At 46.4% G+C, this 12,397-nt stretch overlaps 1 protein-coding gene across 1 annotated transcript in view; it reads right to left on the reverse strand.

Moving 5' to 3' along the window:
- The window catches only part of Tgfbr3 (transforming growth factor beta receptor 3), a 187,128-nt gene that overhangs the window by 125,728 nt on the left and 49,003 nt on the right, over positions 1 to 12,397 (reverse strand). The gene's annotated exons all lie outside the window — the stretch shown is intronic.

Below are 12,397 nucleotides of genomic sequence, written 5' to 3' on the forward strand. Positions count from 1 at the left end.
CACGCAGACTTCCAAATGGTCCAACCAGAAAACAAAAATGCTTTGCGCACCAAATCCTACAACACGAGGGCTTTGTTTGCAAGATCTGAACAGAACATGGCACTAAGGTGATATCTGTATTTGAAATAATTTTCAATTCCTCCTCTCGGTATTTCCCATCACACTCCCACACAGTCATGTCTCACTTACTCAAAACTCACTGCTTATGAGACATTCCACATAAGCAAATCCCACACCCTGCAAAACTGAATTTTACTAAAGCAACTTTGGTAATTTTTTAAATGGAAAATTACCAAACACATACCAATGGCATAATTACTTTCTGGCCATCTTAAATACATACTGAAAAATCACTTATTTGCATTTTTTTCTGAATTAATTTAAGACTATCATTACAAACACTAACTATAGTTTATTAAAGGTTGGCATGTTACTTTTTTAAAAAATATGTATTTATTTTTGTTTTATGTGTATGAGTGCTTGCCTGCATGCCTCTATGTGTACCACACATGTGCAGTGCCCAAGCAGGCCAGTAGAGGGCATCGGACCCCCCCCCCTGGAATTGGAGTTACATACAGGTGGTTGTGTGGAACCATGGGTTGCTGAGAACCAAGTGCGGGTCCTGTAAACCACTGAACCATCTCTCCAGCCCCTTGTTTTATAATTTTTATTTGCTCTGTGTGTGTGTGTGTGTGTGTGTGTGTGTGTGTGTGTGTGTGTGTGTGTACATATCACTGCACACATGTGGAGGTCAGAGGACACTTTCAGAAGTAGTTTCCACTTACTATGGGTTCCAGAAATCAAACGTGGTCATCAGGCTTGCACAGTTTGCGTAGCTTTAATTAACCCTCTGAGTCATCCAGTCAGCCGGATACTTCAGTTTTTACCTTCACTGGAGTGGCCCCATGTTTGCACACTTACAGTTCTGCCTATGCTCTTCATACCTCTGAAGGGTTTTCTAACTCTGGATCGAGCTCAAGCTCATCCCTTTTCATCTTTATTCTTACTCACACTCAGCTCTGGTCATTTACCCTAGCAAGGGCCAGATGGTGGGGAGCCCCTGCCCTGTCTACACAATGGCCCCTGTGGGTCTTTGGCATCTGCTTTCCTTCTAACTCACTAGAACATTATGGGTTCTTTCATGATGCAACAAACATCTTTAAAACTGACACCGTATAATAGTATTAGACAATATTAAGGACCCCAGGTCCACCCTCACCGAGTCTGAATAGAAAGTCAAAGAGAGTGAACTCATGTAGTAAGGGTGGACTGGTTGGGAATTCACTCCACAACATGATGGTACTTAGAGCCCATTAAAGTTCCTATTGCTCAGAGACCTTCAACCTAAATGGATAAATGGGTCTGATAATGTTCGTGTGGCTGCCCTATCCAGTTTCTCATGGTTTCCTTCCCCAAGCCCCTTGGTGGGATAAAGAGGATACTGACCCTACGCCTCCCAGATGTGAGGGTCAGCATTGCTTATCAACTTGACAGGATCTAGAATGACCTAGAAAATAGGGGAATCTGTGAGGGAGATCCTAGGTTAAGGTGATCTCAGGTGGGCCTGGGTTAAGGCCTCACCCATCTGTGGATGCCACCATTCTGTGGGATGGAATCCTAGATTGAATACAAGGAGAAAGTGAGCTGAGTACCAGCATCCATCTCTCCACTTCCGGACATCACATGCACTGTGCCCAGCTGACCTCACACCCCTGCTGCCATGAAGAACCTTCCTCCTGAACAGTGAGCCGAATAAACTCCCCTTCCTCGAGATGCTCTTATCAGGTATTCTATCCGGACAGGAGTAACTGATGGGTCAGATTAGCTGCAACTTTAGCCATGTGCAAATTATTCCCCTGCGGCTGCTCCAAGGGATCTGGATTCACTGCTCCTTCCTGCCTTCACACAAATCAGTGCCAGTACCATCATGCAGAAGAGATCCTTCAGCCAGCAGACCCTTCTATCCAAATGGCCGCCATGTGCAGCCCAGGAAGGGCTGCAGGCTGCAGAGTGCCATTTCACAAAGGAAACACAGATATGCCACTCAAAAACACTTCTCTGGTGCAATGCCACTGTAACTTCCCAAAACCAAATTACAGTGTAGGATTCCCAAGTCTTCAAGTCACAAGAGGAGCAGGGGTATGACTTCACCCTCTGCAAACCATTCCATAAGGAAAGGTGCTATGCACACCCACACACACAGGCAGATTCAGGAAAGGTGCTATGCACACCTACATGCACAGGCAGACTTGAGAAGCCCATTTTTCAAGCTCCTTCCTGAAATAAAGAGTCTCACTGCTTCCAAAGATAACATGTAATTTATTCTAGATTTCCATCTTCTCTACTATAAAAGACACAGGACGTTACATAGAAACAATAAAGGGAAGTGTATTTTTTTTTTTATCAAGCCAGAGCAGGAAACTTTCAGTAGTTTGTGGTAAAACTACGCATTTGAGCAAAGAAAGGAAAAATTAACTATGCTCTTTTAACTCCTGGCATTTTACCTTCTCTCATCCAGAACACTGGACATGCCCTGCTCATAACTAAGAAACAAATCAACACTTAGAGAAAATTATTATGTATGTACTTCAAAGATACAATTCCCCAGATTACTTCCTGCAGTCTTCAAAGGCGGGGAGGGTACTCTTTAATTTTATTCTTTCATTATGTGCATGCATGTTTGTCTCCATGCATGTATGTGCATCGCATGCATGCAGTGCCCACAGAGGCCAGAAGAGGGAGTCAGAATCCCTGGAACTGGAGTTACAGGGGGTTGTAGGTAGGAACTGAACCCAAGTCTTCTGCAAGGGTGGCAAGTGCTCTTAACTGTTGAGCCATCTCTACGGCCCCCAAAAGAGCTTCTCTTCTATTATTGTACAGTCAAAATGAGTCATAATAAAACTTTGGAATATTAAAGACAATAAGTGAGAAATTCCAAAAACCACTAAAAAAATGTATTAGCAGTCAAACAGAATTATATTTATTTTTCTATCTAAATGCATTGGAATGAGTAAGTCAGCACAGGAAACAGGCACACAGAGAGGTCGACGACACAGCCATCTACTGTCACCACCTCCTCCACATCAACGACTCCTACCCAGAGTTGTTTTCCAGCACCCACCAGGCCCTAAGAACCATACCATGAGCAAGTTAAAAACAGGCAGTTTTGCCTATAACAGGGTGATAGGCACAATCTATGTGGTGTTGGGGATTGAACTCAGACTTCATGCATGCTAGGCAGGCATTATACCAACTAAGCTACATCCTCATCCCTGTATTTTCTTTATAAAATAAGAGTAATACTTGTCTTTGCTATCCTAGGGAGGTCATCTAAACAATAAGATTGTGGACTTAAAATTTTTTCAAAACTAAGGTGGAAAGAAGTTGTACACAAACAAAACTATAATGCTAACATGAAAAAGCAATAGAAAAGTATGTCATTTACCCTTCCACACTACCCCACTCTCCAAAAGGGAAGACGACAATCTGCAGTAAGAACAAAGTGGGAAACCCTGCACTTGGGAGGCTGAGGACTCGGGCTCAGACCCACCACTCCCAAGCCGCCCCACCTGACTTTTGTTTCCTTTACTTGAGTTTCACCTTGGAGCAAATACTGCCTGTCTTTCCAAAATGAACTAAAGTTCTGGGCATCAAAGAATCCTATAAATTTAAGAGGAAGATATCTGTAAGAGATTAACGAGTCAGATTTGCCCAGTAGGAAATCTGAACTTTGGGATTGAGCATAAAGCACCTATCTAACATGTATGAGGCTCTGGTTTGATTCCAGCACTAAAAACAAAACAAAACCAGAAAACAGTCTGGAGTTTAATGGCACACAGCCTGATGCTAGCTAACAAGAAACGATTCCTCTTCAACGAGTAAGGAAGAAGCCGACGAAGACAGGGTGGGAAAGCCTTCACAGAGTGAACCTCGAAGAGCGAGCGAGGCTATTAATTACCAGTGAGCCAGGGCTTTCCAAGTTGGAATTCTGAGCACATAGCTGTGGATTTGAACCCTCTGGGTCTACTGGAACTTGTAGATGAAAACATCAGATCATATTGTCCCCATTCCTGGTTAAGACAGAAGCACATAAACCCTAACTCTAAATGTGGGTGTCCAGCATTCCAGAATAAACAGCAGCTCGTGAAGAAAGCAGCAGCGGGGGACAGGAGGAGAAAATAGAACAAACGGACAACAGCAGATCAGCCACCATGTAATTAAAAGGAAGAGAAAACAGCCTGTGTCCAAGTTCAACCCAAGGCTGAATTCCTATCAGAAAACAGGAGAGGCCAAAGACTACATCTGGATAATACTTGAAATCTGAGGCTGGTCTTTGAAAAAACATTGGACAAAGATTATCAAAACACGCATCTTTCTTTCTACTCATTTTCCTTATTTTCCCTACACTTACCAGTTCTGCTTTGTCAGCGGCAAACTTTTTTCCTGTGTGTATATGTGTGTGCTGAATTGCATATGTGTTGTATGTGCATATGTATATGTGTGTTCACATGTGTGGGGCACATGAATGTGGAGGCCAGGTTGACAAGGGGCGTCTTCCTTGCTTGCTATTCACCATGTTCACTGAGGCAAGGTGTGGTAGTTTGAATGTAATTGGCCCCTGTAAGCTCATAGGGAGTGGCACTAGTGCGTGTGGCCTTGCTGGAGGAAGTGTGTCACTGTGGGGGTGGCCTTTGAGGTCTCAGACACGCCCAAGTCACACTCAGTGCTTCATTCCACTTTCTGTTACCCTCTGGTCAAGATGTAGCCAGCACCATGTTTGCCTCATGCTGTCCTGCTCCCCACCATGATGATAATGGACTGAACCTCTGAAACTGTAAGCCAGCCCAGTTAAATGTTTTCCTTACAAGAGTTGCTGTGGTCGTGGTGTCTCTGCATAGCAACAGAAACCCTAAGACATGGGTTCTCTCATTTGAGCCCAGAGCTTACCATTACCACCACAGCTGACCAGACTAGTCAGCTTGCCCCAGGGGTCCCATTTCTGTGTTCTGGGTGCAGAAATTACGGCATTTACATGGATCCTGGGGTTCACCGCTCCCACAGATTCTTACTGGTCCTGCCGTCTCACCGAGGATGGGTATAACGTTGGGATGCACAGACACCATACGGCATATTTTTTATACCTATTCTTAGGAGTCCTCCCTTGTGGCTAACAGCAGACAGAAAACACACAGCCAACCAGCAGCCAACCAAGGTGGCTGGGACACCATGGGTCAGAGTCCTTCCAGAATCGTCCTGGATTGGCAGATGTTCACCTTACCACTGACCCCGTCGGAGTATTTTGTGGAGCCTTTCCAACCTTACGTCCTGAAAATCATGAGAGAATGCGGTTCCCACTCACTGGGTTCAGATGAAACTGGGGACTCACACAGTAAGGCTCAAGCACATCAAAGGTGACATGAGATATTAGTGTCATCATCCATGTTCTTTTATATCTACTTATGTAAGTCTGACCCCTACTTCACCTGAAGGCTTGACGATATGAAATGATTTTTAATTACTCTCATCTAATGGCTATTCTTATTAAAGGAAACATCTTTAGTTTCTCTAAAGATTTCTCTAGTCCCCAAGTACTTTAGCATCTCCATCTCCACAGCTACAGACGCAACAACCAAGCTGTGGTTGAGTCATGAGACACTGGTCCAGGCGAGGGCCTCAGACCCTACCCTATTCTAGCACATGTGCCTTACGGTAAGGACGGTTAACACCACCCCGCGCCTCTGCCTCTGCAGAATTACCTGAGGGCTGGAGGGAAGAGGCCATGACAGTGTTGGCGATCAAACCACAGTGTATGTGTGCACATGTGTATGTGTGTGCATGTGCGTGTATGTTGTATGTGTGTGTACATGTGTGATGTGTGTGTACATGTGTATGCATGTGTATGTTGTATGTGTGTATGTGTGTGCATGTGTATGTGTGTGCATGTGTGTGTATGTTGTGTGTATGCATGTGTATGTGTGTATGTGTGCACATGTGTATGTGTGTGCATGTGTGTATGTTGTATGTGTGTGTACATGTGTGATGTGTGTGTACATGTGTATGCATGTGTATGTTGTATGTGTGTATGTGTGTGCATGTGTATGTGTGTATGTGTGTGCATGTGTATGTGTGCACATGTGTATGTGTGCACATGTATATATGTGTGCATGTGTGTATGGTGTATGTGTATGTGTGTGCATGTATATGCATGTGTATGTTGTATATGCATGTATACGTGTGTATGCATGTGTATGTGTATATGTTGTATGTGTGTGCACGTGTATGCATGTATATGTTGTATGTGTGTATGTACATGTATGGTGTGTGTGTACACATGTGTGTGTGATTTTGTTATGTTTTTTGGTCTTTTGTTTTTTTGACTCACGGCGTCTCGTTGGGACCTGGGGCTGGTCATGAGGCTAGGCTGGCAGGCCAGTGAGGCCCAGGAACCCAGCATGTGTCTCCCAGCACTGGGATAAGAGGCATGCACCATCATGTCTGACTTTCTATATGGATTCCGGGAACTGAACTTGAGACTGAGCATGAGTACTCATGCTTAAGTTGCAGGTACTTTATGGACCAAGCTATGTCTCCCACCGGCACCCAAGACCTTGCACATGTGCATGGCGAGATCAAGCCTAAGCTACATCCTCAGCTAAAAATATTTTTACAAGAATCCAGAAAAATGTACTGCTCCAAAGGCATGTGGTCTGTATTCCGAGATCTGCGTCTGACAGACTTTAGAGGGGGATTGCAGGCGTCAGCTCCGTGACAAACGAGACGCGGTGCCCTCTCCCTAGCAAGGTCAGCGGCAAAGAACACTCTAACCTTGGCAGAGTCCTCAGGGGTCAGACAAACAGGAACTCTGGGGCAGGGGGAGGGAGCAGGGATTGAAAATACGGCCCATCTTAAACCACCCCTTGCTTTCCAGACTGGAAAGGACTGGGAAGCCTGAATTACCTCAACCCCCTGCTCCCACTGCTCCTCCTGCTCTATAGAGCGGTCCCCGTGGAGACGAGCCCCGGCAGCCCGGCCTTGCCAGGACAAACTTTGGCTCATGTCCTCCAGTAAGGTCACAAGTCTTCTGAAGGTCAAACAAAATACGCATAATTTCCACCCAGAAAGGAAGTGTGTTTTCTGGAGTGAAGGCCCAGCTCAGCGGCGACATGGTGTGCCATGAGGCAAGCCAGCTAAGGACTGGGAAGTGGGAACGGCCTTCGTTTTTAATCAGTATTTTCTGAAGGATAGTACTGATAACAAGGGGGAAATGTGACTGGCCTTGAGACTCAGATCTGTCTCGGGCCTTTGCACCTCATATGGAAAGATGTTTGAAATAAGCCTGTCACCAGTGAAGCCTGAAACTACTGCATACAAACTCGGATTCCAGCACCGTTCAGAGAAAAGGCTTGACATCTCTTTCTGTATTTTAGTGAATATGTTTCCACAAATCCTTATTGTAGCCAATGATTTCCTTGTGCTGATGGTTCTGAAAAGAAAAGATAAGAAGCAGGGCAGAGAGAGCTCTTTGATGTCTACTTCTTACGAGGGGCTAAAAACCCTTTTATTTCCAAACACCAAGGCGTGTGGCTGGTAGCAATCTGCAGGCCTGGATTACAAACATAATTCTCTTAATATTCTCTCTCGTGCACACACTAAAACAAAAAGAAATCTCAACTCTATTTTTTTTGCCAACAAAGTGAGTAGCAGAGACACAAAAATCTGGCCTCAAACTTTGGCAAGTCTGCCTCTGCCTCTCAATTTACCAGGGCACCCAGCTCTTTTTTTTTTTTTTTCCGTGCGTGCGTGCGTGCGTGCGTGCGTGCGTGCGTGCGTGCGTGCGTGTGTGTGTGTGTGTGTGTGTGTATACACGTGTGTATGTGCGTGCGTGCGTGCGTGCGTGTGTGTGTGTGTGTGTGTGTGTGTGTGTGTATGCATGAGAACACACGTGTATAAATTTGAGCATGAAGGTGGACGTCGGGTGTCTGTCCTAATGACTCTTCACTGCATACCGAGGCAGGACCTACTTGAAGGCAGAGCTCTCTGGAGCTACTCTAGGCAGCCTCTTGCTCCAATGAGCCTGCCTCCACCTCCCAAGCACTAGGTCCCCACACCCACCTGGCATTTGCTGAGCTGCCAGAGGTTGGAACGCTGGTCCTCACATTTGCACAGATGTACTCTGCCCACAGAGCGACTTCCTCGGCTCTCTTCCTTTTTCATTTTTAAACTTCCTTATTTCTCACCGCTGCACGTGCGTGCGCCTATGCAGGTGGCCATCAGAGGACACTGTGGCTCTGGCGCTCTCCCTTCTCCTTTACGTGGGTCCAGGGGGCCAAACTCAGGCTGCCCAGGCTTGCCCAGCAGTCACTTTACCTGCGGAGCCCTCTTTCTGTCCTTTTTACTGAAAAGTTTGGGAGAGCAGAAAAACCTCGCTGGGAGACAGAGAAGAGCTGACTGCACATGCCTCCTTGTTTGCTATTTTCATTCCGCAGGCATGGCTGGAAATCAGCATTTAGGATTCCCCCCAGACCGGAAAGATCTCATCCCAGGTGTCTATACTGCTCAGAGAGGTGGGGGCCAATTGAGTATGTTCCCTGTGGGTCCATGTGACATGGATGCATACTGTATTTCCTTGCAGAAGTGTCCAAAATATGTGTTTGGGGAAACAGGAAGAAATGTGGTCAAAGAAATCACCAGGGATGTAATTACATGCACACTAGTGGGGCTTTTAGTGCACATGCATTCTAGAAGTTTAACGTAAACACTGACTTGCTTATGCTTTCCACTTGTGAATATGCACCACAGTGCCACACACCTGGCCACACAGCTGTTAAATATACTAAACTGACATGCCCCACCCCTTCTCATAATACTTGCGACTGAACACCTTGCACATGCTAGGTAAGTACTGAGCTATGCCCTTTGGCACGGTCACTTGAATATCATGTATCCTATTAGTGACTAAAGGCCTTGGTCTGGAGGGGGTTATTTGCATTTTGTCCCATAGATTTTCTCACCTTTTTCAAACACATCTGATGGCTTATTTTTGTAATTTGAAATTATTTTACTAAAATTACATTCTACGGACAGAGGCCTCTTGACATGGAGTAGTGTCAATCCCAAATGGCTGTTCATGTTTCTCTGCCAAGAGCTGTTCTCCACTTGTAGAGGCCGTTAGGAGTGGGCTGCCTCCAGACACACAGCCGGTCCCACCGGTGACTGAATTCTCAGAATGACACCGAATCTCCCAGTTAGAACATCAGGGCGTCCCTGTCGGATACTGAGGTCTCTCAGCACAGCCATCCATCAGTCCTCGGCCACACCTCTGGGTCTAATGCCAAGGTGGGAGGCTTCGACACAGTCTCCACCTCCAGTTCCAGAGACACTTACTGGAGCTCTCTGCTTATTTTCTGATTCTGTGATTTCAGTACTTAACTCCTTAAAGTCCTTAAGAGAACGGACTGGCCAAGAACGATGAGAGACAAAAACACCGCCAGTGAGATGAGGATCGGAATCTTCCTGCTGTGGATCTGGGTTTGTGTGTTTGTGGCATCGCATCGCTAGGCAGCCCCAAAAGGTCCTGAACTCCCCAGCCTCCTGCTCCAGCCTCCCACACACCAGGACTACAGGTGTGTGCCACAAGGTCTGGCCCAGGTGTTTTTAATCTTGAATTGACTTCTAGGAAGTTGGGTCACCTTATGAAGGTCATGACCTTTCTGAGTCTGAGTGAGTTTCAGACACGAGTTTATAGTAGTGATGTCGCACAAGATGGTAATATCATGAAAGAATGTGTGAGCAAGTACCTAGAAACACTCCTGGTGCTTAGTCATCAGAGAGCAATCACCATGCTCATTCACACTTTTTGGAGAGCGTGGTCACTCAGCAATAAAGGAAATTCAAGCTCAGTTCTGGCATCAGTTGAGCTGCCCAGCCTCTCTGCAGAAGTACTTCGTCATCCCCCAATATGTCATGTGATAATCAGCATAACTGTAAGCATACTGTTGCTCTTTGTTTTTTTACTCTTTGGGGGGCCCCCACCACCCAGCTCCCAAACAAATCACACTCGGTGGCTTATTTGTAGTTATAAACACCCGGGTTTAGCTTGGCTTGTTTCTTACCAGCTTTTCTTAAATCATCCCATCTGGGCTTTACCTGTTCTCTTACTTCTGTAAATCTTACTCTTACTCATGGCTTGCTGTGTAGCTGGGTGGCTGGCCCCTGGAGTCCTCCTCCTTCTCTGGCTGCTAGATGCTAGATCTCCCATTCCAGATTTCTTCCCCTATGTGTTCTCTCTGCCTCCCAGCCCCACCTATTTCTCTCTCCTGCCTCACTATTGGCCGTTCAGCTCTTTATTAGACCAGCAGGTGTTTTACACAGGCACAGTTACACAGCTTCACAGAGTTAAACAAATGCAACATGAACAAAGGTAACACACAGCAAACTTTACAATTTAACTGCAAAGCTGTTATAGAGTCACAGGTCATAGGAAACTCCCATGGTATTTACAAAAACACTAGACAGGAACCTAAATGTTCATCACCAGCAGCACGCGTGTGACCGTGAAACATGGATGTTGCATTCTCAATGGTATATACTAATGGAAGTGTCTCAATGATGTGAATTTTTTAACTGCAGAAAAACATGTCAAGAATAGTTGGTTGCTATGATGCAGGCCTGTAATTGTAGGGTTATGACAAGTCTGAGGCCAATGTGGGCTGCAGGGTGGACCCTTCGGCCATCCCAGCATGCCGTGTCAGACCCTGGCTCCAACACACACACACACACACACACACACACACACACACGTACAAGAAATAAAGAGAAAAATTAAGTTCTTAGATCTTTATATGTATATAAACATACAGAAAAAGGGTTGAATGAATAATTGTAAAGAGCATTTTCCTACAATAGAGGCCCCTGATGCCAGAGATGAACTGGGAAATGAAGAGGTCTGACTTTGTTCTATGTCCTTCCACTTTGCATGTGTGGGGGATGGGGACATGCGTGTGTGTGTGTGCGCGCGCGCGCGCGCGCGCGCGCGCGTGTTTGAGACAGGACCTCATGTAGCCCCAGGCTGGCCTGATCTCACCATGTAGCCAAGGATGGCCTTGAGCCCTGCCTCCACCTCCCCAGTGCTGGAAATACAGGCATGCATTACAATGCCCCATCATCCAGTGCTGGGACCCGAACCCGGCACTTCCTGCATGCTGGAAGAGCACGCTACCCGCTGAGCGACACCTCCAGCCTTCCTTGTTATCCAACTCTTGCCGTGCAAAGTTTCTGAATATTAGTCGCATAATTAAAAACTAAAACATGTATTCTCCTTTATGGTAATTCAGACCGAGGCCAGTGGTGCTGGATTAGCTTCCACCCTGGTTGTCTTAGTTCGGGTACCACAGAAACAACTCCAGCATCCCTCCAGGACGCAGAGCTCTGTCATCGTGTACCCCTGCCCCACGACATCCTCTGTCGTCTTGGAAGTGTTAGCCCAACTTCCTCCTCCTCTCTGGTCTACAATCCTACAGAGCTGGAGTCTTAGCTGGCAGCCATGGTGCCCAACACCTGGAATCCTATCACTTGGGAGGCTGAAGCAGGAGGATTGCCACAAATCCCAGGCTACCCAGAGGTAAAGACAGAGAACCTGTCTCAACACACACATACAAAATGCAGTTGTGAAAACACCTAGCTTTGCACCGTGGCTCTGCCTGTATCACGAGGCTTCGTTCTCCCGTTTGCAACGGTGTTTACCTGTACTCTGCAGGGAGAGCAGGAGGGATCCAAACAGACCAATTGTTCAAAACAGGCGGATTTACCCTGGCTTTAGGTATAGGAGACGCTGAGTGCTGGACAGTGAACTCAGGGCCTTGCATGTGGTAGGTGCCACTTAGTATAAAGTGCTCCCCAGTGCAGCCTCCGCATGTTCTCTTCCCTTCCTGGTCAGGAAGCGTTCACAGAGTTAGGGCTGGGGGCAGCATCTCCACTTGAATTTCACCACTGGGTCAGAGAACATGAGGAACGTAATGAGCAGAAACACAGCAGAAAGACCTTGTTTGCCCATCCATGCTGCACTCGGCTCCAAACACTTTAAAAAGCAAAATTAAAAAGAAAAGTAAGTTTGCTTAAATAAAAGCCCTCTCCATTAAAGCTGGAGCCCACCGGTCCCCTTGTGTATTCAAGCAAAGATGCCTTATCAAGGCAAAGCTCTGTCCGCTCGCCTCCACCGCACCTCGTGGAAGGTCCCGGACTACCAGGGAAGGGAGCATTTTGCAGTGGGGTCCTGGAGGTGTGAAGGGCAGTGCTAGGCATGTGGTTAGCATTTAAGGCTCGGAATCACAACAGTCAGAGCCACAGAACCAGGGCAGACACATCCAGGCTGGCATGGTGCTGGTTTCTATTCCCAGTA

The sequence above is a fragment of the Peromyscus leucopus genome, chromosome 10 (assembly GCF_004664715.2).
Source record: "Peromyscus leucopus breed LL Stock chromosome 10, UCI_PerLeu_2.1, whole genome shotgun sequence".
NCBI lineage: Eukaryota > Metazoa > Chordata > Mammalia > Rodentia > Cricetidae > Peromyscus > Peromyscus leucopus.